The following is a 5,000-nucleotide window of genomic DNA, read 5'->3' as shown; positions in this document are numbered from 1 at the left end:
AACCTAACCTACGTTGTACCTTAACCTAACCTACGTTGTACCTTAACCTAACCTACGTTGTACCTTAACCTAACCTACGTTGTACCTTAACCTAACCTACGTTGTACCTTAACCTAACCTACGTTGTGCCTTAACCTAACCTACGTTGTGCCTTAACCTAACCTACGTTGTGCCTTAACCTAACCTACGTTGTGCCTTAACCTAACCTACGTTGTGCCTTAACCTAACCTACGTTGTGCCTTAACCTAACCTACGTTGTGCCTTAACCTAACCTACGTTGTGCCTTAACCTAACCTATGTTGTGCCTTAACCTAACCTATGTTGTGCCTTAACCTAACCTATGTTGTGCCTTAACCTAACCTATGTTGTGCCTTAACCTAACCTATGTTGTGCCTTAACCTAACCTATGTTGTGCCTTAACCTAACCTATGTTGTGCCTTAACCTAACCTATGTTGTGCCTTAACCTAACCTATGTTGTGCCTTAACCTAACCTATGTTGTGCCTTAACCTAACCTATGTTGTGCCTTAACCTAACCTATGTTGTGCCTTAACCTAACCTACGTTGTGCCTTAACCTAACCTACGTTGTGCCTTAACCTAACCTACGTTGTGCCTTAACCTAACCTACGTTGTGCCTTAACCTAACCTACGTTGTGCCTTAACCTAACCTACGTTGTGCCTTAACCTAACCTACGTTGTGCCTTAACCTAACCTACGTTGTGCCTTAACCTAACCTACGTTGTGCCTTAACCTAACCTACGTTGTGCCTTAACCTAATCTACGTTGTGCCTTAACCTAACCTACGTTGTGCCTTAACCTAACCTATGTTGTGCCTTAACCTAACCTATGTTGTGCCTTAACCTAACCTATGTTGTGCCTTAACCTAACCTATGTTGTGCCTTAACCTAACCTATGTTGTGCCTTAACCTAACCTATGTTGTGCCTTAACCTAACCTATGTTGTGCCTTAACCTAACCTATGTTGTGCCTTAACCTAACCTATGTTGTGCCTTAACCTAACCTATGTTGTGCCTTAACCTAACCTATGTTGTGCCTTAACCTAACCTACGTTGTGCCTTAACCTAACCTACGTTGTGCCTTAACCTAACCCATATTGTACCTTAACCTAACCCATATTGTACCTTAACCTAACCCATATTGTACCTTAACCTAACCCATATTGTACCTTAACCTAACCCATATTGTACCTTAACGTAACCTAATTTGTGCCTTAACGTAACCTAATTTGTGCCTTAACGTAACCTAATTTGTGCCTTAACGTAACCTAATTTGTGCCTTAACGTAACCTAATTTGTGCCTTAACGTAACCTAATTTGTGCCTTAACGTAACCTAATTTGTGCCTTAACGTAACCTAATTTGTGCCTTAACGTAACCTAATTTGTGCCTTAACGTAACCTAATTTGTGCCTTAACGTAACCTAATTTGTGCCTTAACGTAACCTAATTTGTGCCTTAACGTAACCTAATTTGTGCCTTAACGTAACCTAATTTGTGCCTTAACGTAACCTAATTTGTGCCTTAACGTAACCTAATTTGTGCCTTAACGTAACCTAATTTGTGCCTTAACGTAACCCATGTTGTGCCTTAACGTAACCCATGTTGTGCCTTAACGTAACCCAATTTGTGCCTTAACGTAACCCATGTTGTGCCTTAACCTAACCTATATTGTGCCTCAACCTAACCTATATTGCGCCTTAACCTGACGCACGTTGTCGCTGAACCTGCTCTGTAATTGTTATGCAACTCGTTAAATTAGTGTAGTGTTGCCTAACCGCAACCCTCGCAATATAGTTCGCTATTCGCACTGCCCGGTCCCCTGTGTATCGCGTCATGTTAAACACCTTGCAGGTGTTGCTGACTTTCCACATGCTCCTGCTATACACTGTAATGTGGATAGCAGCAGGACGTACATGCCCCCCCCCCTTCCCCCCTGCCTTCGCAAGCTGGTCGTTGAGAAGTTTGCATGTTCAATGCCCTTCGCATGCCGACGTACTCAGCCTACGTTGTGGTACGGCCTGTCACCTGTCCGCCGATGTACGCAAAACCCACAAACTGTACTGCACATTGGTCCGTATGTACTGAATGATACATCGTGGCACATGTGTGACCGTACGACGACTGCGCCTAGCAACGGCAGACCATACAGTCCAAATATTGTGCACGCAGCTACGTGTCGTCTCCCTATAAGAGCTGGATTGCAGTGTGGTACGCCATTCAGACGTGTGGGAGGAACGGACGCCCTGGATGGCGATCAGCATGAGCAGTCTGTTGATGTAGTGGAGCGTGTATTCGGACGTAGTCGTCTCTTCTCACACACCGTGATAGCATGTTGCACCGCGTTCCACATCTGCGACATCCTGCAGAGGCCGGCTGACAGTCGTTCGCGCAATGGACACCGCATACGTACGGGGGCTACCTTCCACGTGTTCTCGAGGCGTGCACATGTTGTTGCGTCTATGTGGGCAGACGTAGTGTGTTGTGACACCTGACACAGGCATGCAATACTCGTTGCAAATGGCGATGGACGTCTACGTTTGCTGGTGACGTTACGCAAATGAACAACAGGTAACCCGTTGTGGTGCGGTTGTTCTCGCTAGAGGTGAATCAGTGTTGGCGACGATCGGTCGAGTTATTAACCGGTTGTTTCAGGGATACCCACCATGCCCACGAACGTGAAAGGGGACCCACCATGCCCACGAACGCGAAAGGGGATCTGGGTGTGAGGCGATACGCGGCGGTGGCTGGGTGGGACCGTCCCCGGCCGGTGAGGGGGGGCCGCCCGGCGTGCTGGCAGCGCGGTGCGTGGGCGCACGCGCTACAGCCGGCTGGTGGGGGCGGCCAGTGGCAGGCGCGCCGGCCGACGGACGCGGCAGGCGGCGCAGCTGCGCGCCGGCGCCCCCTGCTCGCGGCGCCTTGCGGCCAAAGTAGGTCCTCGCGGGCCCGGTGCGAAGCGCGGTGGCCATCTGCAGTGTGCTGGTCCGATTGAGGACTGTGTGCGCTGAGGATGCGCCGCCGCCCGGCGCTCGGCGCCGCGACGCCGTCTGCTGCTCGGTCGCCCCAGCGGTTCTCGCAGGTGGTTTGTATCGCAGCTGTGCGGACGTGTTGGCGCGTGCGCTGTGCTGGGAGAGTTCGCTTCGGCACCCAAGTGGGGCTTTTGTCCTTCTGTGGCGCTGGCGTTGGAGCTGCCGGTCACCGTAGGTGGCGCGTGTTGTCTCCCGCCGGCAATGCCACGACAGCACGCTCCCGGGCCTCTGTCGGCAGCGGCAAGCTCAGTTGGGAGCACGGGTGGTCGCACCTAAAGCGTCTACTCGCCTAACTCCGGGCGATTGCGCCTCTCTCGAACCCGACCAAGTACTTAGGACGGCGCTGCGCGCCGCCGGGACCTGAGAGGGTTTCGAGGTGTGTTGTGCAGGGGAGCTCAGCCTCCTCCTGTTTGCAGAATAATTGAGCGGACGCTTGCGTGTTCGCGCGGGCCCCCGGGACACACTCCCGGGCGGCCGGCTGCTCAGCTCTAGTTGACGCAGCTCCCTGGTTGATCCTGCCAGTAGTCATATGCTTGTCTCAAAGATTAAGCCATGCATGTCTCAGTACAAGCCGCATTAAGGTGAAACCGCGAATGGCTCATTAAATCAGTTATGGTTCCTTAGATCGTACCCACGTTACTTGGATAACTGTGGTAATTCTAGAGCTAATACATGCAAACAGAGTCCCGACCAGAGATGGAAGGGACGCTTTTATTAGATCAAAACCAATCGGTCGGCTCGTCCGGTCCGTTTGCCTTGGTGACTCTGAATAACTTTGGGCTGATCGCACGGTCCTCGTACCGGCGACGCATCTTTCAAATGTCTGCCTTATCAACTGTCGATGGTAGGTTCTGCGCCTACCATGGTTGTAACGGGTAACGGGGAATCAGGGTTCGATTCCGGAGAGGGAGCCTGAGAAACGGCTACCACATCCAAGGAAGGCAGCAGGCGCGCAAATTACCCACTCCCGGCACGGGGAGGTAGTGACGAAAAATAACGATACGGGACTCATCCGAGGCCCCGTAATCGGAATGAGTACACTTTAAATCCTTTAACGAGTATCTATTGGAGGGCAAGTCTGGTGCCAGCAGCCGCGGTAATTCCAGCTCCAATAGCGTATATTAAAGTTGTTGCGGTTAAAAAGCTCGTAGTTGGATTTGTGTCCCACGCTGTTGGTTCACCGCCCGTCGGTGTTTAACTGGCATGTATCGTGGGACGTCCTGCCGGTGGGGCGAGCCGAAGGCGTGCGACCGCCTCGTGCGTGCTCGTGCGTCCCGAGGCGGACCCCGTTGAAATCCTACCAGGGTGCTCTTTATTGAGTGTCTCGGTGGGCCGGCACGTTTACTTTGAACAAATTAGAGTGCTTAAAGCAGGCAAGCCCGCCTGAATACTGTGTGCATGGAATAATGGAATAGGACCTCGGTTCTATTTTGTTGGTTTTCGGAACCCGAGGTAATGATTAATAGGGACAGGCGGGGGCATTCGTATTGCGACGTTAGAGGTGAAATTCTTGGATCGTCGCAAGACGAACAGAAGCGAAAGCATTTGCCAAGTATGTTTTCATTAATCAAGAACGAAAGTTAGAGGTTCGAAGGCGATCAGATACCGCCCTAGTTCTAACCATAAACGATGCCAGCCAGCGATCCGCCGCAGTTCCTCCGATGACTCGGCGGGCAGCCTCCGGGAAACCAAAGCTTTTGGGTTCCGGGGGAAGTATGGTTGCAAAGCTGAAACTTAAAGGAATTGACGGAAGGGCACCACCAGGAGTGGAGCCTGCGGCTTAATTTGACTCAACACGGGAAACCTCACCAGGCCCGGACACCGGAAGGATTGACAGATTGATAGCTCTTTCTTGATTCGGTGGGTGGTGGTGCATGGCCGTTCTTAGTTGGTGGAGCGATTTGTCTGGTTAATTCCGATAACGAACGAGACTCTAGCCTGCTAACTAGTCGCGTGA

The 5,000-nt window shown here is 51.4% G+C and overlaps 1 non-coding gene across 1 annotated transcript in view; it reads left to right on the top strand.

Moving 5' to 3' along the window:
* Window positions 1-3,545: 3,545 nt before the first annotated feature.
* LOC126443509 (small subunit ribosomal RNA) overlaps window positions 3,546-5,000 on the top strand; it is a 1,909-nt gene continuing 454 nt past the window's right edge. The window contains exon 1 of the ribosomal RNA XR_007581972.1: window positions 3,546-5,000. This exon is cut by the window's right edge and continues 454 nt beyond it. This is a non-coding gene — a ribosomal RNA (small subunit ribosomal RNA).

Source organism: Schistocerca serialis, unplaced genomic scaffold (assembly GCF_023864345.2).
Source record: "Schistocerca serialis cubense isolate TAMUIC-IGC-003099 unplaced genomic scaffold, iqSchSeri2.2 HiC_scaffold_155, whole genome shotgun sequence".
Lineage (NCBI taxonomy): Eukaryota > Metazoa > Arthropoda > Insecta > Orthoptera > Acrididae > Schistocerca > Schistocerca serialis.
This window is presented reverse-complemented; position numbering and strand designations above follow the sequence as displayed.